Source organism: Cibotium barometz, chromosome 64 (genome assembly GCF_041138505.1).
Source record: "Cibotium barometz isolate CiBa-2024 chromosome 64, ASM4113850v1, whole genome shotgun sequence".
NCBI classification, from domain to species: Eukaryota; Viridiplantae; Streptophyta; class Polypodiopsida; order Cyatheales; family Cibotiaceae; genus Cibotium; species Cibotium barometz.
In genome coordinates this window covers 14,990,529-15,014,700 of record NC_141109.1, presented here as the reverse complement: position 1 = coordinate 15,014,700, position 24,172 = coordinate 14,990,529, and positions in this window count along the sequence as shown.

Below are 24,172 nucleotides of genomic sequence, written 5' to 3'. Positions count from 1 at the left end.
TGCACGGCCTATCTTGAAAGGATCCCCAACAAATGCTCACACCTTTGGAAAATCATGTCCTGCTACACCATCTTGAGGAAGAGTTACACATTAATTCTCATCACATCATATAAAAGACACACATTTAATGTCCTTACACATGTGGCACAATTGATCAGTACACCTTTCATTGCCACACTTTGACGTTGCAACATGCTCAGAACACCAAGGATTACTATAGAGAGGGTATACGACAAGGCACTCCTACAAAGCATACATTTTGTAAGTGCATGCACTACACTTAAACATTACATTGTCATTACTATTTAGTAAACTTATACCTAGGAATTTCATTTGGATTGGTGTCAGAACACCTAGGCTAGGTGGATTATTATGTTGAAATGGTGCATTTGGTGCTTGTAAGATTCCTCCCCCCCAGCTTTTAAGGTGTACAAGTGTAAGAACCTCCCCTTCTAATATTGTAATTCTTCTCCCCTTTGAAATAAAAGAAAGATTCTATTTTATCCTGTTTTGATCTAGAGAGAGAAAATATCTAGAGAGAGATAGTCCAAAATTGAGATATTTTTGGATATAAAAATCCTCCTAGTGTCTAAAATGGGTTCCCCTGAAACAAAAAATCAAAATAGATTTTCCAAGGTGCAATTGGAATCAATTAAAATTGATTCAGAAGACCTTAGCCTAAGGGTCCAGATTTTCAAAAAAAATTGATTATAGTCCAATTAAGGTTCCTATAGACCAATAAGATTAATCCAAGTGTTGGGACAAGATAAATCCAAAGAATAAAAGAAAATATCCAAAAATGAGTAAATGCCCACATAAGATGAAGAGTTGACCAAGTACTAGGTTTATTAGTTAAAAATTACGAAGTATTAATAAAAAAATGAGATATTTTAGAGTAATCATTCATTTTCGACACATGTGTAAGGAAAAGGGAGACCTTCAAGGAGGAGCCTACTTCCAATGCTTGGATGAGTTTAAAACTCAAAAATATTGTGATATTTTTATCTCTCCTCTCTCTTGGATCAAACCAAATCAAAAGGGAACCAAACTAGGTCCAAATCTTGTTGAAATTCAACCAAATTGAACCTAGAAAATTCTAGAAATTAGTTGGACTTGGTTAGAGGTCACCCTTTGTAAAAAAATATGAGAACTATACTATGCCAGTATTATGCTAAAATAATGATATTTTCTATTATCCTCTAAAAACCTCTACAAAATTGAAGAGATTGGAGCTTCTCTCTCTCTTCAATCTTCCTTGGTGACTCCTACAACATACCAAACCAATTGATTGGTTGGGGGGTCTCTACTATGATCAAAGAATCAAGTAAATTAGAAGGTAAAGTGTGGATTATTATCTTTTTCTTATTAAAACTCCAAATGCTTCTCTTCTCAACCCCTCTCAAGCTTGAGAAGCTTTAATTTGAATGGCTTTTGATTACTATTGAAGTTCTTTTATGAATTGTAATAAAGAAACACATAAATTTTCATTTATGCATAATTGTAATGGTTTTCAAGCATTTCTCTCTCCCCCCAAAGAAAGGTCATTCCTATGACCTATTCTCAATCCAAATGAAGCTTCTCATGAAGCATTTCTCTAATCCAAAAGTAATTTCTATGCTTGTCTAATTGGAGGCCAAAATAATAGCTTTTTAATGCTTTTATGATATTTATTTCATAGAGAAATTATGAATCAATACATAATTGGATAATGATCCAATTAGTGGTCATTCTAATCATATCAATAATATTAAACTTCATTCTTTTAATTAAATTGAGAATTATCAGTAATAGCAGCGGAGCTATGGCAAAATTTTTGTAAAATAAACACAGAAGACATTTTCATTCATAATATGAAAAGAGGACTTCCTACCATATTCTAGGAACTATCATCCTAGATTAATTGAATGATTCTCATTGAAATCATGGAGAAATTGATTTTTATGTTTATGCTTAATTAATAAATTAGAAAAAAGAGGAATTCTAGTAATTTACTTTTATGTTAAAAGAGTAATCCCCGTGATAATGGAAATCCATGCATTCCAAAGAATTAAGAGAAAAAATTTGGAATATTAATATAATGTATATTCTATGTAAAAATTAAAGAAAGATATTAGTTAAATTTATCTTTTTGCAAAGATAAATTTATATGATGAAAGACGAATTCCCACCATATTGGAATTCAAATAATTAAATAAGGAAAGTGTAATTCCTAGTGTAAAGGAATTAATGAAGATTTTTATTTAATTTTCAAGAGAAAATTTAGTTAAATTTATCTTTTAGCATAGATAAGTTTAAATGATAAAAGAGGAATTCCCACTACATTTGGAATTCCATCAATTGGATGGGAAAAGAGAAATTCCTATATCACATTATTGGAATTATTGGATAATTCATTTAAATTTAAAGATGAATTTTTAGATAATTTTATTTATCTATGAGAAATAATTAAATGTTAAAAGAGGAATTCCTATTACATTTGGAATTCCATCATTTGGATGGGAAAAGAGAAATTCCTAGTATATTGGAATTATGGGATAATTTATTAAAATTCAAAGATGAATTTTTAGAATCTATGAGAAATATTTAAAGGTCAAAAGAGGAATTCTTATGACATTTGGAATTCCATCATTTAGACGGGTAAAGAGAAATTTCTAGCATATTGAAATAATGGATATTTTAATTTAGATAAATTTATTTTATAAGAAATAATTGATGGGAAAATAGGAATTCCCATCACATTGGAATGTAAATAATTAAATGCAAAAAGAGGAATTTCCATGGTCATTAAATGGGAAGAGCATGTGAATGGATGTGATAAGATGTGTATAGGATGTGATAATATGTAAATGGGATGCGATAAGATGTGTATAGGATGTGATAGGATGAGAACGGATGCGATAAGATGAGTATGGGATGTGATTGGATGTGAATGCGGATGTATATGTGAAAGAAAGGGTATGCATATGTATGAGAATGAATAAATGTGGATATGAATGTAGTTGTGTATGTGAAAGTATGGATGTGGATGTGTATGTGGATATGGATGTAGGTGTATGGATATGGATATGGATGTGGATGTGTGGACATGGATGTGGATGTAGATGTATGGATGTGGATGTGGATGTGGATGTGGATGTGGATGTATGGATGTGGATATGGATATGGATGTGGATGTATGGATGTGGATGTGTTTGTGGATATGGATGTGGATGTATGGATGTGGATGTGTATGTGGATATGGATGTGGATATGGATGTGGATATGGATGTGGATGTGGATGTGGATATGGATGTGGATATGGATGTGGATGTGGATGTATGGATGTGGATATGGATGTGAATGTACAGATGTGGATCTGTATGTGGATATGGATGTAGATGTCTGGATGTGGATATGGATGTGGATGTGGATGTGGATGTGGATGTGGATGTGGATATGGATGTGGATGTATGGATGTGGATGTGGATGTGGATGTGGATGTAGATGTATGGATGTGGATATGGATGTGGATGTATGGATGTGGATGTGGATGTGGATGTATGGATGTATGGATGTGGATGTGTATGTCGATATGGATGTATGCATGTGGATATACGAATGTGGATGTGTATGTGGATATGGATGTAGATGTATGGATGTGGATATGGATGTGGATGTATGGATGTGGATGTGGATGTAGATGTATGGATATGGATATGTATGGATGTAGATGTGGATGTGGATGTGGATGTGGATGTGGATGTGGATGTGGATGTATGGATGTGGATGTGTATGTGGATATGGATGTATGGATGTGGATGTATGAATGTGGATGTGTATGTGGATATGGATGTAGATGTATAGATGTGGATATGGATGTATGGATGTGGATGTATGAATGTGGATGTGTATGTGGATATGGATGTAGATGTATAGATGTGGATATGGATGTGGATGTATGGATGTGAAAGTGGATGTATGGATGTGGATGTGTATGTGGATATGGATGTATGGATGTGGATGTATGAATGTGGATGTGTATGTGGATATGGATGTAGATGTATGGATGTGGATATGGATGTGGATGTATGGATGTGAAAGTGGATGTAGACGTATGGATGTGGATATGGATGTGGATGTGTATGTGGATGTGGATGTGGATGTGGATGTGGATGTATGGATGTGGATATGGATGTGGATGTGTATGTGGATGTGGATGTATGAATGTGGATGTATGGATGTGGATATGAATGTGGGATGTGTATGTGGATATGGATGTGGATATGGATGTGGATGTGTATGTGGATATGGATGTAGATGTATGGATGTGGATATGGATGTGGATGTATGGGTGTGGATGTGGTTGTGGATGTGGATGTATGGATGTGGATATGGATGTGAATGTATGGATGTGGATGTGTATGTGGATATGTATGTAGATGTATGGATGTGGATATAGATGTGGATGTATGGATGTGGATGTGTATGTGAATATGGATGTGGATGTATGCATGTGGATATGGATGTGGATGTATGGATGTGGATGAAAATGTGGAAGAATGAATGTAGATGTGTACGTGTGGAAGTACGAATGTGGATGTGAATGTGGAAGAATGAATGAGGATGTGTATGTGAAAGGATGTGATGTCGATGTGAGTGAATGGATGAGATGTAATGTAATGTGATGTGAATCAGGATGAGAATGCATGAGATCTGATGTCATGTGAATCAGAATGTGAATGAATGATATGGGATGTGACTAGATGATATGTGATGTGAATGAATCTGATGTGATGAGATGAAAAATGATGTAATTGGATGAGAATGGGTACACATATGAATTGGACGTGGATTAAGTAATATGGATTGATGTGGAACAATGTGGAAAGATGACAGTTCATTATAGAAACTATATTTTTGACCTGTTTGTAAATGACTGTTTTATGTCAAGAATGCTGGGGAAGCATTTTGATCGTCTTGTGAATAAGGTCGTGGAGACCTAACTGATAAATTTTTAACAGCTGACGGAGAGTCAATGGAGAACGTCTCGCGTAGCAAGGTCGACCGACGTCTTGACAGCCTCAATTCAGTTTAAATGGTGAGCTTCCGGTACGGTGGATGAGGGACCAAGGAAGCGGACTATGAGTGAAGCGCTAGGTGACATCCGAAGGATCTTAGAGGGTGTTGACCATACGGTGCTCGAGCTCTGGGTCGCCGAAGATACCCACACATGCATTGTGGAAGATATTGGAACAAGGAGTAAGAGTTGTTTTCTGAAACCGGGTATGGATCTGGTTGATTGACCTTGCTAGTCCTCAACGGATGAGTCCATGGCTCTTTTATATGGATCTGTTGGGGGTTGATCCTACTGATCTTCAACGGAGATTCCATCTTGAATTTTTTATAAGTGAATATATTGCCGGGTACTATGAGCTAGGAACTATCGAAAAGGCCCCTGAATGGACAGGTGGTAAGCGTTCTGATTGCCAATGATGCCATAGATACTCCGATGAAGGAATGATTGGAAATTAAGATTCAACCAGATATTTTGAAGGATTGTGATCAGTGATACTATGGCTTCATTAAATGATTGTTTTAAAGATAGCTAAATCTGTGAAGAAAGCAATTTCATATTGGGTGTTTAAGTGGTGTGACTAGCTTTAAGTTTGCATGAACATCCGGCTAGGGGACCTGGGAACTCTTTTCCTTGGTCCCCGGGATAAAACCTAACCAAACTCTTAATTGGATCCCATCACTACAGTGGTTGGGCGGTTGGCTAACCTATAGGACTGCTGGATAGGGTTAGGCTCGACTAATGGATCCGTAAAATGAGACTTGATTTCTGTTGTAGTACGCTAGATGAAGTAAATCCCGGATAGTAATTGTTCTATGGAAAAAGGAATCAACGGCTGTGCCTCTCGATGGGGAAAAAAGCGTTGATCTCTATGATCCAAGTGCAAGTTTCTTCCTTGATCTGACCAAGTGACTTTAGGTTCGGTCAGATCAGTTTGGTCAATGACCTTGACTACGTTAGAGTAAAAATATCCTAGAGGAATCGCCCGTGCTTTTCGGGCAAGGGAATTTTTTTCGGGTTCGATTTTAGAAGAACCGAGGGATTAGTTTCCTATCCGAATATCCGTGGGCGAGGCCCCGAGTGAGAGGACCCTGCACCGCGAAAGGAGTGCTACTTCCGTTGCTGGCAACCCCAAATCTGTTGCGTGGAGGGGGCAGGGATCTTTGAACTGGTATCAGAGCAAATTGGCTATAGTGGACCAACTGAGAAGCCAAAAATGTCAAGAATTTATGAAGTAACAGTAAAAGGTTGGATTTGTGTGATGAAATTCATACAAATTGATATTCAGACTGAAATTCGTAAATTGGTAATTGGGTCTTCAGATGGAAGGACCGCAATTGTATGGAATCCCTGACTTGCTTGAGGCCTAGACATGTTGGTATTTACCTTATAATTCCAAGGACCATGACTACCTGTATATACCAAGGGTATAACTGCAACTCTTTACTGGCAATATATACGAGTAAATCTAAGACCTTGAAATTATAAGCAAAAATGCTATCCAGATGATGAATTTGAATATGTGGTTGATATGATTTTAAAATTCTGGTTGAGAATTGATGAATTGATTTGGATTCTGATTGAAAAAAGATGATTCCTGAATTTTGGTTGAAAAGTGATAAGCTGAGCAAAACCATAATGAGGATGAATGGGACAAGTCCCTGTGGTAATGTTCGTAATAACTGGAATGATGATAATGACCTCAGCAAATCACTATGAGATTAGTGGATTGTGCTGTTAGATTGCTACTGTTAACACTTAACCCGGTGGATCAAGTTAATAGGATGACAAATTGAGAACATGTTTGACTGAAATTCCTATGGAGGAATGTTCAAAAAGAAATTTTTCGGTCTAATGGACCATTATTGTGTTAAAGATATGAATGATATGATCTGAATGAATTGTTATTTAATGATGAGTTCTATATAAGGGATATTTATCCGAGGATTCTGTTGGGTTGACCAGAATATAAGGAACCCCAGAATCAGTTGGATCTTAAGGGAAAGAGTTGTGCTCTAGTTCGCGAGATGAGAACATCTCGCGTTTTTAAAGTGGGGTAAGATGTAAGATTCCTCCCCCCCAGCTTTTGAGGTGTACATGTGTAAGAACCTGTGTAACAACTTGTACAGGTGTAAGATTCCTCCCCCCCAAATTTTGAGGTGTACAGGTGTAAGAACCTCCCCTTCTGATATTATAATTATTCCCCCCTCTGAAATAAAAGAAAGATTCTGTTTTATCCTGTTTTGACCTAGAGAGAGAAAATATCTAGAGGGAGGTAGTCCAAAATTGAGATATTTTTGGATATAAAAATCCTCCTAGTGTCTAAAATGGGTTCCCTGGAAACAAAAAATCAAAATAGATTTTCCAAGGTGCAATTGGAATCAATTAAAATTGATTCAGAAGACCTTAGCCTAAGGGTCCAGATTTTTAATTTTTTTTATTATGGTCCAATTAAGGTTCCTATGGACCAATAAGATTAATCCAAGTGTTGGGACAAGATAAATCCAAAGAATAAAAGAAAATACCCAAAAATGAAGAGTTAACCAAGTACTAGGTTTATTACTTAAAAATTATGAAGTATTAATAAAAAAATGAGATATTTTAGAGTAATCATTCATTTTTGACACATGTGTAAGGAAAAGGGAGACATTCAAGGAGGCACCTACTTCACATGCTTGGATGAGTTTAAAACTCAAAAATATTGTGATATTTTTATCTCTCCTCAACCGAACTAGGTCCAAGTCTTGTTCAAATTAAACCAAACTGAACCTAGAAAATTCTAGAAATTAGTTGGACTTGGTTAGAGGCCTCCCTCACCTATAAATAGATCCTTAGCCCTTTGTAAAAAAATATGAAAACTATACTATGCCAGTATTATGCTGAAATAATGATATTTTCTATTATCCTCTAAAAACCTCTACAAAATTGAAGAGATTGGAGCTTCTCTCTCTCTTCAATTTTCCTTGGTGACTCCTACAACATACCAAACAAATTGATTGGTTAGGGGCCTCTACTGTGATCAAAGAATCAAGTAAATTAGAAGGTAAAGTGTGGATTATTGTCTTTCTCTTATTAAAACTCCAAATGCTTCTCTTCTCAACCCCTCTCAAGCTTGAGAAGCTTTAATTTGAATGGCTTTTTATTACTATTGAAGTTCTTTTATGAATTGTAATAAAATAACACATAAATTTCCATTTATGCATAATTGTAATGGTTTTTAAGCATCTCTCTCTCCCCCCAAAGAAAGGTCATTCCTATGACATATTCTCAATTTAAATGAAGCTTCTCATGAAGCATTTCTCTAATCCAAAAGTAATTTCTATGCTTGTCTAATTGGAGGCCAAAATAATGGCTTTTTAACGCTTTTATGATATTTATTTCATAGAGAATTTTTGAATCAATCCATAATTGAATAATGATCCAATTAGTGGTCATTCTAATCATATCAATAATATTAAACTTCATTATTTTTTAGAATTATCAATAATAGTAGCGGAGTTATGGCAAAATTTTTGTAAAATAAACACATAAAACATTTTCATTCATAATATGAAAAGAGGACTTCCTACCATATTCTAGGAATTATCATCCTAGATTGATTGAATGATTCTCATTGAAATCATGGAGAAATTGATTTTTATGTTTATGCTTAATTAATAAATTAGAAAAAAGAGAAATTCTAGTAATTTATTTTTATGTTAAAAGAGTAATCCCCATGATAATGGAAATCCATGTATTCCAAAGAATTAAGAGAAAAAAGTTGGAATACTTATATAATGAATATTTTATGTAAAAAGTAAAGAAAGATTTTAGTTAAATTTATCTTTTTACATAGATAAATTTATATGATGAAAGAGGAATTCTCACCATATTGGAATTCAAATAATTAAATAAGGAAAGTGTAATTCCTAGTGTAAAGGAATTAATAAAGATTTGTATTTAATTTTTAAGAGAAAATTTAGTTAAATTTATATTTTCGCATAGATAAGTTTAAATAATAAAAGAGGAATTCCCACAACATTTGAAATTCCATCAATTGGATGGGAAAAGAGAAATTCCTATCACATTGGAATTATGGGATAATTTATTTAAATTCAAAGATGAATTTTTAGATAAATTTATTTATCTATGAGAAATATTTAAAGGTCAAAAGAGGAATTCTTATGACATTTGGAATTCCATCATTTAGATGGGTAAACAAAAATTTCTAGCATATCGAAATAATGGATATTTTAATTTAGATAAATTTATTTTATGAGAAATAATTGATGGGAAAAGAGAAATTCCCATGACATTGGAATGTAAATAATTAAATGCAAAAAGAGGAATTTCCATGATAATTGGGATCCAAGAAATTAAATGGGAAGAAGAGGAATTTTTAGTATAATTCGATTTATGATTATTTACCAAAAGTAGAAATATGGGTAGAATTGATTTCTACAAATCCCATGAATTCTTTTATTCAAAAGAAAAATATTGAATATAATTCAATTGAGGAATTGAGAAAATATATGGAAATAGTTATGAGAAAAAGAATCTTTAATTAGGCCAACCAATTGGCAGAAATTTAGAAAAAGTCCTATTATCGGTATCAATCTAGAAATGGCTATTAAATGGGAATAGCATGTGAATGGATGTGATAAGATGTGTATGGGATGTGATAATATGTAAATGGGATGCAATAAGATGTGTATGGGATGTGATAGGATGAGAACGGATGTGATACGATGAGTATGGGATGTGATTAGATGTGAATGCGGATGTATATGTGAAAGAAAGGGTATGCATGTGTATGAGAATGAATAAAAGTAGATATGAATGCAGATGTGTATGTGAATGTATGGATGTGGATGTATGGATGTGGATGTGTATATGGATATGGATGTAGATGTATGGATGTGGATGTGGATGTAGATGTGGATGTATGGATGTGGATGTGGATGTGGATGTATGGATGTGGATGTGTATGTGGATATGGATGTATGGATGTGGATATATGAATGTGGATGTATATGTGGATATGGATGTAGATGTATGGATGTGGATGCATGGATATGGATGTGTATGTGGATATGGATGTAGATGTATGGATGTGGATGTATGGATGTGGATGTTTGGATGTGGATGTGGATATGGATGTGAATGTATGGATGTGGATGTGTATGTGGATATGGATGTGGATGTATGGATGTGGATGTGGATGTGGATGTATGGATGTGGATATGGATGTGGATGTGGATGTAGATGTATGGATGTGGATATGGATGTGGATGTGTTGATGTGGATGTGGATGTGGATGTATGGATGTGGATATGGATGTGAATGTGTATGTGGATATGGATGTATGGATGTGGATGTATGAATGTGGATGTGTATGTGGATATAGATGTAGATGTATGGATGTGGATATGGATGTGGATGTGGATGTGGATGTGGATATAGATGTGGATGTGGATGTGGATGTGGATGTATGGATGTGGATATGGATGTGGCTGTGTATGTGTATGTGGATATGGATGTATGGATGTGGATGTATGAATGTGGATGTGTATGTGGATATCGATGTAGATGTATGGATGTGGATATGGATGTGGATGTATAGATGTGGATGTAGATGTAGATGTATGGATGTGGATGTGTGGATGTGGATGTGGATGTGGATGTGGATGTGGATGTGGATGTATGGATGTGGATGTGTATGTGGATATGGATGTATGGATGTGGATGTATGTGGATGTGTATGTGGATATGGATGTAGATGTATGGATGTGGATATGGATGTGGATGTATGGATGTGGATGTGTATGTGGATATGGATGTGGATGTATGGATGTGGATGTGGATGTGGATGTATGGATGTGGATGTATAGATGTGGATGTATGGATGTGGATGTGGATGTATGGATATGGATATGGATGTGAATGTATGGATGTGGATGTGTATGTGGATATGGATGTAGATGTATGGATGTGGATATGGATGTGGATGTATGGATGTGGATGTGTATGTGGATATGGATGTGGATGTATGGATGTGGATGTGGATGTGGATGTGGATGTATGGATGTGGATGAGTATGTGGAAGAATGAATGTAGATGTGTATATGGAAGTACGAATGTGGATGTGAATGTGGAAGAATGAATGAGGGTGTGTATGTGAAAGGATGTGATGTCGATGTGAGAATGGATGAGATGTAATGTGATGTGAATAGGGATGAGAATGAATGAGATGTGATGTCATGTGAATCATAATGTGAATGAATGATATGGGATGTGAATGGATGATATGGGATGTGAATGGATGATATGTGATGTGAATGAATGTGATGTGATGAGATGGAAAATGAATGTGATTGGATGAGAATGGGTACACATATGAATTGGACGTGGATTAAGTAATATGGATTGATGTGAGGAACAATGTGGAAAGAGAAGAGTTTATCATAGAAACTGTATTTGTGACCTGTTTGTAAATGACTATTTTATGTCAAGAATGCTAGGAAAGCATTTTGACCGTCTTGTGAATAAGGTCGTGGAGACCTGACTGATAACGTTGCAACAGCTGACGGAGGACGTCTTGCGTAGCAAGGTTGGGCGAGGACTTGACCAGCCTCAGTTTGATTTAAATGGTGAGCTTCCAGTACGGTGGATGAGGGACCAAGGAAGCGGCCTATGAGTGAAAGGCTAGGTGACCTGTGAAGGATCCTAGAGGGTGCTGACCATATGTTGCTCGGGCTCTGGGTCGCTGGAGATACCCACATGTGCGTCGTGGAAGATATTGGAACAAGGAGTAAGAGTTGTTTTTTGAAACCGGACATGGATCTGGTTGATTGACCTTGCTGGTCCTCAACGGATGAGTCCATGTCTCTTTTATATGGATCTGTTGGTTGATCTTGCTGATCTTCAACGGAGATTCCATCTTGAATTTTTTATAAGTGAATATATTACCGGGTACTATGAGCTAGGAACTATCGAAAAGGCCCCTAAGTGGACAGGTGGTGAGCATTCTAGTTGCCAACGATGCCATAGATACTCCGATGAAGGAATGATTGAAAATTAAGATTCAACCACATATTTTGGAGGATTGTGATCAGTGATACTATGGCTTCATTAAATGATTGTTTTAAAGATAGCTGAATCTGTGAAGAAAGCAATTTTATATTGGGTGTGTAAGTGGTGTGACTAGCTTTAAGTTTGCATGAACATCCGGGTAGGGGACCTGGGAACTCTTTTCCCCGCCGTCGGTACTTGGGAACAAAACCTAACCAAATTCTTAATTGGATCCCATCACTACAGTGGTTGGGCGGTTGGCTAACCCATGGGACTAGATGGGGTTAGGCTAGACTGATGGATCCGTGAAATAAGACTCAATTTCTGTTATAGTACGCTAGATGAAGTAAATCCTGGATAGTAATTGTTCTATGGAAAAAGGAATCAATGGCTGTGCCTCTCGATGGGGGAAAAAGCGTTGATCTCTATGATCCAAGCAAAGTTTCTTCCTTGATCTGACCAAGTGACTTTAAGTTTGGTCGGATTAGTTTGGTCAGTAATGACCTTGACTACATTAGAGTAAAAATATCCTGGAGGAATCGCACGTGCTTTCCGGGCAAGGAAAGTTTTTTCTGGGTTCGATTTTAGAAGAATCGAGGGATTAGTCTCCTGTCCGGATATCCGTGGGCGAGGCCCCGAGTGAGAGGACCCTGCACCGCGCAAGGAGTGCTACTTCCACTGCTAGCAACCCCGAATCCGCCGTTGCAGGGAGGGGGCAGGGATCTTTCAGCTGGTATCAGAACAAATTGGCTATAGTGGATCGACTGAGAAGCCAAAAATGTCAAAAATTTATGAAGTAATAGTAAAAGGTTGGAATTGTGATGAAATTCATACAAATTGATATTCAAACTGAAGTTCGTAAAATGGTAATTGGGTCTTCAGATGGAAGTACCGCAATTGTATGGAATCCTTGACTTGGTTGAGGCCTAGACATGATGGTATTTACCTTATAATTCTAAGGACCATGACTACCCGTATATACTGAGGGTATAACTGCAGCTCTTTACTGGCAGTATATATGAGTAAATTTAAGACCTTGAAATTATAAGCAAAAATGCTATCCAGATGATGAATTCGAATGTGGTTGATATGATTTTAAAATTCTGGTTGAGAATTGATGAATTGATTTGGATTCTGATTGGAAAAAGATGATTCCTGAATTTTGGTTGAAAAGTGATAAGCTGAGCAAAACCATAATGAGGATGAATGGGACAAGTCCCTGTGGTAATGTTCGTAACCGGAATGATGATAATGACCTCAGCACAAATCACTATGAGATTAGTGGATTGTGCTGTCAGGTTGCTACTGTTAACACTTGACTCAGTGGATCAAGTAAATAGAATAACAAATTGAGAACTTGCTTGACTGAAATTCCCATGGAGAAATGTTCCATTAGGGAAAGGTTGAGGTCTATAGGGGCCCTTTAAGATGCCATATGATTAAAAGGTTATTAAGGAAAAGGGCCAATCATGTGATGCCATGTATACAAAAATATTGGGTGATTAAAGGTGGTCAAAAGATTCTCTAGAAGATGCCTTTTTGTACTTTTCATTCCCAAAAAGTGGGGGGGAAAGTTTTTGAAATTTCGGACATCCATAACTTCTACATATGAGCTCAAAATTTGTCGGAGATTAGAGATCCAGACATTAGGAAAAAAGGGAGCTCATTTTGGGGCCTTTTACGGTTTGGAAAAATAAGCTCTCAACCAATCAACAGAGGGCCAACGTAACGTTGGAAATTCACAAAAATAAAAGAAAATAGATAAAAGAAACAATACTTTATGTAGGTACAAGCGTGCTACATTAATGTGGAGATTGGTTTTTTATTCTCACAAGATCTTTGGACATGAAGATAGAATCTAGTCTGACATTTTCTCTGACAAGGGCCTTCCCGCTTCCACCTTCCTTTGAACTTTGAAATGTTGTGCTGCCTTTCCTTCGAAAGGTCTACCATTCTACACCACTGCCTTATTGTGCAGCAGCCTCTTCTTTTCCAAAACTGCTCCATTGATCCTGTTTGGCTTAGAGTAAGATGTTTCTTGTCAACTGTCTGTCTGCCCACTTTCTCTTTCTTGAAACTTCACTTTGTTATCTTGTTTACATTACTTTGCTGTTGTTACAGATTCACAAGGTCTCCATGGTGAATAAAAACTATGGCCGTTCTTGTGGAAGACGCTCTGTGGGTGGATGATAATGCTATGAAGGCAGAATTATACCACACATCATTACCCCGTCGACCTGCTTCTTCTATTTCTTCGGTAGAGAATTCAAGTACAGTCAAAACGGAAGGAACTTGGGAAAGGTTTAGTGTTTCGAAAGGAGCATGGGTGCTCATGCAACCTAGCAAAAGAAAGAGACCCCAGACAAAAAACATTTTCTTGGCGTCATGGAAGGGAAGAGTATGAGATTTTAAAATCACCAGAGGGAAGATATCGGTGAAAGAAGTTTTGATTAAGCATGTGTACATGCATAAAGAACTTGTCTTGCGAGACTATCCAAATGATCTTCCGCAACACAGGCCTAATTGTATATTTTTCTAATGTGGTTTTGTTCTTTATGAGGTGTATGGATTTTTAAGATGAAGCTTTCTTTCTTTGCTTATTGACATTCTTGTGTTATTTTATTTCAGATTTATACCTTTCATCGTATGAGACATGGCAAAACATCGATTGTATTCTGGGATTTATAGATATTTTGCATGGATCGATAGGAGAACAACAATACCAAGGTCAATGTGCAACAGAGCTAGCTCAATCGAGTATATTTTTTACTGATCATTTTTATCAGTTGGCTGGACAATGCTAACACACATGGTGTGTTAAGAAAACAAGATCATCTGACTTATCCTAGTCTCATTAAGCACTGCTATTAGTTTACTTTACCCTATTGATTCATATTGCTTTTTTGCAGGTGCTCAAAAGAAGAGAGAGTTCAATAAAATGCAAAGACATTGAAAATTTGAAAATTGAGATAACACAGACTCCATAAACAAAGGTATTATATTCAATAAAGTAAAAATTTGTACAGAAGTGTTTAATTGTATATGTAGAACATATTCTTGACAACCATTTTCTATTTATCTACAGCCTGATCCAGAGGTTGCTCTACATGGTCCAAGCTCTCCGTATCATCTTTTTTTGGAGAATCTGTTTTCTGCTACTCCATCCTGTCCTGTACAATCTCTTGGTGCTGCCCCATTGTCTCCTCTACTACCCCTGGAGAATCTGTTTGCTGTGCTGCTCCATCTTCTCCTCAATAACATCAGCAGCAGTAGGTCCTTGTTCTTGTGGCTTCTCCTCATCAGCACTAGGTCCTTGTTCCTGTGGCACCACATCAGCATCATCTGTGTCATCAAGGTGTATGACATCTTCTCGGACTTTAGAGCTCTCACCCAACTCGACAGTAGCTGGTACAATAGGTTTGGGAGAGGCATACTTCAAAAACTTCCAAATTGTATCAGCTCTGAAACTATATACATAGTTCGAGCTGAAGCTATCTTCTCTCATCTGCAATGGCATATGATGATTTAGAACACTTTGTACCAATATCAATTATTTTGAAGCTAAATGAAAATTATTTTTTCTTACAAGGTCTGGCTGTTCTATCTCAAAATAGCTTGAAAGTATATATTTGGCATTGATCAGCACTCTCTAGTAGCCCCGCAGCTACTTGAATCATCTTGTTGTGGTGTCTGTACAGTTGGAAAGATATGTTAGTAACTGTTAACATCTGAACAAAACAAAATTATTCAATAGGTTCAAAGGCATAGCATGAAATAGACATCAGTAGGGGAAACGACTTTCTACCTCTAAATTTATTGACTCTATTGAATCCAAAAGACTGACATTAGGAGGACAGTGATCCAATGCATCTAGAAACCTTCTAATACAACTGCAATACATATAATTCAGTTAGTGTGCATTAAAACAAAATAATAAAGTTTAAAGTTAAAAATAGCACACACACCACTTACAATTTCAGCTCTTTGTGTGTGTTTTTAAGAGAGTTGAATATAAAGCATTGCTTCTGCTGGATATCAATAGAAGCAAAGCTCGAGTGGTCACTGTGTAAGGAAAAAAGCATTAAGAAATCAAAGGCTACAAGATTTCTCAATCTTAAAGAAGAATCCCAAAAGAAGCAGTCACCCACATACCTGTTATGGTATGGAAGTAAGCAAAACATCGATAACATCAAAATTGCAGTGTCTGAAACAATTGAAAATATCCATGGGAGTTTCCTTTGCATCTCTTAACCTGGAGGAAATGGCAGGATCAATAATATGAAATGTATGTTGTACAGCGCGGTTAAGCCAGCTTCTCATCATGCTGCATTGGACCAAACAATAATTAGGGTAGGGTGTAAAGGAGGTACAAGAAGGATTGTTTTGCAAACAAATGTAAAATAAAAGACACTTACTAGAGCATTGCAAGAATGATAGTATCTGAGCAATACTCATTCTTATGAGCCAATGCTGCCAAGCATGGTTTTGTCAAGTCAAAATTATTCACTGAAGTTTCATCCTCAATATGGACAACTATGTTAGGGCCCAGCTCCTGCAACCTTCTCTGTATCTGCAGCTCCCTCTGTACAGTCTCCACATCTATAACAGATTTGGATTCTTTTATTTGCTGCTTTAGTGACTCCTCATAAGTAGCTTTCCCTCTGGTGTTCTTTGAGTGGGTTACTTCAACAACCTTAACCTCATCTACCTTCAACTTTCTTGTAGGTGGAATTAATAATATGTCTCTCATCTTGATGTCCTGCCATACATTGCATCTTCAAAATATTTCTCCAAGTAATCCTCTGCCATTTCCTGTAAGGAAAGAATGGCAGTCCTGTTCCACCTCAAACCAAGGTGCCAACTATCACATATGTCTTTCACTAGTCTCTAAAAAGGTGCCTTGGGGATTGCAAAGCCTATAGCTTTCTATTGCTTCCTGATCTCCTTTAGCACACCTGCACCATGTTTCAATCTCTTGGCCTTTTGCTGGAGCAGGCTCATTGGCTTTCCCTTCCTGCCATGTGCAACTCTTCTCTTTTAAATTCCTTGATACCTGCCCCAGCTGCTGCTGCTGCTGCAAGCTCTGGCCCCTTGCCAGCACTCCTTGCAGTTGACTTGGTTCTAGCCATCACTCTGACAAGCTGCACACAAAGCAATGGAAACAGATTACAGCCATGGAGAACATGGAATGATACAAAAAGGCAATGATAGGGGTGGATGAAGCAACATTTATAAATTTGCAACAAAATGCGATTTCGACAGTTTGAAATTCCTAATAGCTCACTCTCGCGTTTTCCTGCAAATACTTGAAGTAACATGTTGGTACATTCCTACAGTGATTTCTCTGTCTTTACAACTAAATACAATACATTAGGAAAAAAGGGAGCTCATTTTGGGGCATTTTAGAAGAGAGAGAAAATAGGCTCTCAACCAATCAGGAGTGGGCCAACGTTACGTTGAAAATTCAACAAAAGAAGATGAAAATAAGAAAAATAAATAGTACTGTATGTTCATAGAAGCGTGTCACATTAATAAGGTGATCCAATTTGAATCTTTAAAAAAATTATTTTTTGTGCAAAATTTGGTGATTCTGACATTGCAAACGCGTCCGGAACGGCCCAAAACCCCAAAAACGACACTTGAAACGCTGGAATCGAACATCCGGAGGCCCGGAAACGGTCAAAAAAGGCCCAAAAGTGAGATTTGCAACAAAACGCGATTTCAGCCGTTTGAAATTTCTAAACCCTTCTCCTCGCGTTTTGCTGCAAATTTATGAGGCAACCTGCTGGAACATGCCTTCAGTCATTTCAACCAGCCCAATTCAAAAGTCTTTCTGCTTGTGGTATTTATTCTAATATCTAAGCTACATCACATCCCAAAAGTATGTGTTATGCTATTAAACAAGAAGATAAGGATATAGAGAGTCTTACTGACCTGGAAGCTATCTGTGGGTGTGCTGTGCTTGTTGATGAGTACCCTGTGCTGGGGATGAACCTGTGCTGCTGGTCAGGATGCTGATGGTGCAGAGTAGGGAGGTAGGGAGGCAAGAGAGCTGAGGGGAGGGCCAAGACAGGAGAGATTAAACAGGAGGGAAAAGATTAGTGCAAAATACAAAAAAGGCAGCTACTAAATGATGGAGCCGTTTTTTCACACGTGTGGATGGGACCCAGATCTCTTGGAGTTTGAAACTTGGCACTGTGAATGAGACACTTTTTGCCTTGGAACTTGTGCCAATCATGATTTCATAATGAGTTCCATAACCACTCTTCCCTCCCCGTCTTTCATCCTTGCCAGCACCCTCCCATCATCCTTTTCCTTCCCTCTCTGATCCCTTCCTACTCAACACACTCCATCCAGACTGCAACCTGCCTGAAGACTACTACCACTGCCAGATCTCCAGGTTACCTAGGCTGTAGCTCAAGTTTGGGAGAGAGCAGAAGATTCACCAGGGCAACTCCACCAACAGCATGGAAAAGGAAAAGAAAGGTCAGAGTTCTATATCCTTTTCAATGTTTTTTGATATATATTTCTTCCATCCATAGAATTCTTGATGTCCAGATATCTGGGCAATTTCCATCCACCACATCCCATATCCCAAATTTCCACATCCTAGTTTTATATTTGCAACAAAACGCGATTTCGGCTGTTTGAAATTCCTAAAGCTTTCTCCTCACGTTTTCCTGTGCAAATTCATGAGGCAGCCTGCTGGAACATGCCTTCAGTCATTAAAATCAACCCAATTCAAAAGTCTTCCTACTTGTGGTATTTATCCTAATATCTAAGCTACATCACATCCCAAAAGTATGTGTGTTATTCTATTAAACAAGAAGATAAGGATATAGAGAGTCTTACTGACCTGGAAGCTATCTATTTGATTGGAGATGGATATCAATAGAACCTAGAAGTTTGCAACAAAATGCGAGGAGAGTGCTTAACATTTTCCAAATAGCCCTATATCGCGTTTTCCTGCAAATTCCTATATTTCTTTTGGTTTTCATTTCTTCCTCATTGTTTTGCTTTCTTTGGCCCTGGGGAATTCTTCCTAGTATCATCTACTGTGTCCAAGAATCTTTGAGGTGATCCTAGCATTTGATTGGAGATGGATAGCAATAGAAATGGAAAATTTGCACAACAAAATGCGAGGAGAGTACTTGACATTTTCCAAATGGCCCTACATCGCGTTTTCTTGCAAATTCCTGTGTCCCTTTTGGTTTTCACTTCTTCCTCATTGTTTTGCTTTCTTTGGCCCTTGGGATTTCTTCCTTGATGATGAGAAAAGTTTTTGCTTTGGAATAGTTGATTCTCATGCCCCTCCTTTCAAGAGAAAGTTGGACTTTTCTGCTGCTATACTTAGACAACAACAATTACCAGGTGAGTCATGTGTGCTCATGAAGGGAGTTGTTTGGTGATATCCTATACATTTCCTGATTGCATATGTCAGCATATAGAATTCATGATATATAAATTTTGGTTCAGGCAAAAGGAAGAGACTGGAGCAGAAAGCTGAGTCTTCCCTCTCAAAACAAAAGGAATCAGAAGAGCACAAATCTCCAGATTTGCTCCTATTTGACTTTCTTCACAAATGCAAGGCTCAGAGGAACTTCCACATATACCACAGTATTTTCAAACAGGGAGTTCACTATGAGCTCTGTACTGGAGCATCACAGAAATTTTCTTTCAAATCATTGGGATACCTTCAAACAACTGACAGAGGCAGGAAGAATTGTGGAAGGTGAAAAGGTTTTTGTGCATATAAATCATATTGTCTCCATTGACAGGCTGAGGTACCATATGTGTTGAAAGAACGGTAGAGGAGGAGGAGACACACACACAGGAGCAAACCCTAATGTATATTCCAAACCCTAACCATAGAGGGAAGCCATGTCCACTCACACACAAAGCATAATGCACTAATCCATAATCCACACACCCCACAATGAGTTGTGTCCACACTCTACTAACCCTAGCTAATGTCCACACACTATGACCAGCTGGACACGCGGTCATTTATGTCTCACACATGTTCCTACCTAATCTGCCAGCACATAGCATAGCTGGCTCACTGACATCGAGCTTGAATATCTCAACAGCCCCTCTCAAGCTCATGATGTACTGCCGATGAAGATGTAGATGAGCTTGGGATATCAAGACTCTCAACACTCCCCCTCAAGCTCATCCCATGTACTCCCAACATAGTCCGGAAGTACTCAAACTTCTCCCTGCTAAGTGGCTTCGTAAAGATATCAGCCACCTGCTCATCAGTCTTCACATAGTGAAGATCAACTGTACCATCCAGCACCTTTTCTCTGACAAAGTGATAATGGACCTCTATGTGTTTGGTCCTCGCATGAAACACTGGATTCTTTGCCAACTGTATACTGCTCATGTTGTCACAATGTATGACAACTTTGCCATCAAGAGGCTCACATAAATCTGCCAAGAGACTCTTTAACCATATAGCCTCACAAGTAGCAATGGATGCACCTCTGTACTCAGCCTCTGTACTGGATAAAGCAACTGTAGGTTGCTTTTTGCTACTCCAACTCACCACAGCACTGCCAAGTGTAAAAGCATATCCACTAGTAGACCTCCTGTCATATGCGCTACCTGCCCAATCAGCATCTGTGTAGCCATGTATGTCCAAGCTTTTACCACTCTCATAGAATAAACCATAATGTGCTGTGGTTTTCACATATCTCATGATGCGTCTCACTGCATCCAAATGTGGTTTCCTGGGGCTCTGCATAAACTGGCTCACTAGCCCCACTGCATAACTCAAATCTGGGCGTGTGATAGTCATGTATATGAGACTACCAACCATCTTCCTGTACATGGAAGGATCATCCAATTCCTCGCCATAATCAGCCCGCAACTTTACATTTTGCTCCAATGGTGTACTCATAGGCTTACACCCTGTCATGCCATACTTTGCCAACATATCCAATGCATATTGGCGCTGTACTAACCAAGTACCTGCATGATCTTTCACCACTTCAGTGCCAAGGAAGTATCTCAACTCACCGAGATCTTTCATGTCAAATTGCCCACTCAAAGCTTTCTTGACATGTATCACATCTGCACTATGATCACCTGTAATAATCAAGTCATCCACATAGATGACTAGTAAAACAATCCCATGCTGTGTCTTCTTCACATACAGTGAAGAATCTGCTGTAGAAATCTGAAAACCAAGTGAGATAAGATATCTACTCATCTTATCACTCCAAGCACGTGGTGCTTGCTTCAGACCATATAATGCCTTTTTCAACCTGCATACGTGAGTGGGATATCTAGGGTGAACATACCCTTCTGGCTGTGCCATGTATACTTCCTCTTGTAGATCTCCATTCAGAAATGCATTCTTAACATCCATTTGATGCATTTCCCAGCCATTAGCTGCAGCCATAGCAATGACTGCTCTCACTGTGCCCATCTTAGCCACTGGGCTAAACGTCTCATCATAATCCAATCCTTGGGTCTGTGCATAACCCTTTGCTACCAATCTTGCCTTATGTCTTTCAATAGAACCATCAGATTTGCACTTCACTTTGTAAACCCATTTACATCCAATAACATTCTTATCCTTTGGTAGTGCAACCAAGTCCCATGTATCATTATGGACCAATGCGTCCATCTCTACATCCATTGCTTTTTCCCATACATGCTCTCCAATAGCCTCTGTATAGCATGTAGGTTCCACATGCTTCACCATAGATGTCATGTATGCATAGTGCATAGCAAAATCTCTGTATGTCAACCTGTCAACAGGATATCTGACCCTCTGGGATCTCCGCAATGCATGCGGGTCACTCTGTACACCTGTGACTCTAGCATGTGGTGGCACATATCTGTCCTGTCTAGCACCAGGTGTGCGTAAAACAGGTATGCCAAGCTCCTCATCCAAACTTTCAGAACTGGATGACTCATATCCTGTGATTCCAATTCCTTCGACTTTCTTTTTGCCTTTATCCATAGCACTACTCCCAGTGCTTACGCTCTCATGCCTCAAACGTCCTGACCATGGACGTACACTGCTACTCTCAGCTTCTGCTGCTGCTGGCCCAGACATAGTAGTTGAACTAGAACTTGCTTGTGATGGCAAGTTCACAGGCACATCTGCTTCCAGTGACTCAATAACACCTTCATCTTTTGCCTTATACCAACTAGCAAGCTCATCAAACACCACATCACGTGAGATGACCACTTGTCTAGTTTGTGGATTATAACACTTGTAGGCTTTTCGATCCTGTGCATATCCCACAAATATACATTTCTCTGCTTTAGGATCCAACTTCCTTCTTCTTTCATCAGGCACATGCACATAGGCTATGCATCCAAAAACTTTAAGATGTCCAATGTCTGGCCTATAACCTGTGAGCCGCATCTCTGGCGTGCTTCCATGAATGGCTGCTGTAGGTGTTTTGTTCAATATATAAACTGCAGTAGCACATGCTTCTGCCCAATAGTAATCTGGCATGCTCTTTTCATTAAGCATCGCCCTTGCCACTTCACATATAACTCTATTCTTTCTCTCAGCCACACCATTCTGCTGAGGTGTATACCTGCATGTCAACTGTCTTCTTATCCCATGCTTCCTCAAGAAATGCTCAAAGGCCTTTGAGGTGTATTCACCACCTCCATCTGTCCTCAGACATTTAATCCAACAGCCATACTGCTTTTCTGCAAAAGCTTTGAAATCCATGAATTTTTCCAATACTTCACTCTTCTCCCTGAGAAAGTATATCCATGTCATCCTGCTAAAGTCATCAATGAATGTAACATAGTATAGACTGCCTTTGATAGATGGGTTTTGTGCAGGACCCCATACATCACTGTGCACGATCTCAAGTGGCCTGTTACTCATATTTCCTTCTCTAGGAAATCTCAATCTTGCCTGCTTCCCAAACTGACAGGCTTCACAAACATGCATATGTCCATCATATTTGAACCTAGGCAAACCATTGACAATGCCTCTTGTTTGCATGTTCTTTAATCTCTGTATATTTACATGGCCAATCCTCTTGTGCCACATATCAATATCCTGTACCACATTCCTGCTCTTTGAGAACATGGCTGATTTTAGCTCAGGAATTCCAGCATCCAGCTTAAACAGTCTTCCTTCTTTCTTGCCTTTAGCAATCACTCTACATCCATGTTTGAAATCTTCAACGAAGCATCCATGCTCATTGAAGCGAACCTGTAATCCCTGTTCCACCATTTGACCAACTGAGGCCAAGCTTTTAGTGATTGAAGGCACATACAGCACATCTGACATAGACTTTGTCTGACCATTATGCATGACCAATGGTACACTTCCAACATGTGTAATGACATGCTGGGTATCATCACCTGTTTCCACATAGCCTTTGACATCCATTGGCTTCATGTGCTCAAACCATTCACCATGACATGTCATATGGTTTGATGCTCCTGAGTCCATGTACCATGTATCATCATTCTCAGCATTTGTCGTCATAGAACCCACAACATGCTTCATGGCAAACAAATGATTTGCAGTTCCATCATTGCTACTTGATGCATAGTTGCCACCATGTTGTGCATAGTTTCCACCATAATGACCACCACGTTGTGCTCTTCCCCCTCTCAAATCATTCTGTTTGCGAAAGCAATCTCTCGCCATATGACCATATTTGCCACAATAATGGCATTCCACATCTTGCATAGAATTTTGTTGGCCTTGCCAACGTCCTCTACCACGGGGGTTACCTCTGCCTCGCTGAGGTGCATAACCACGACCACCTCGAGCACCATAAGAAGGCTGAAAATTCTGTTGTGGAGGTCTATCCTGCCATCCACGACCATTACCACCATGACCACGTGATGCAAATCTCCCCCTACCTCTAAAACCTCTCTGCGAGTAGAAAGCCTGATTTCTGCCATCATCATGGCTAGAAGATGCATCCAGAAATGAATCACTGAGCTTGATTTCCTCAACCAACAAGAGTGAAACCAACTCATCGAAGTCGGGTAGACCTGTACTCCTCACTGAGATAGATGTATCAAAAGATTTGTATTCCTTGCCAAGACCACGCAAGGTAATATCCACCA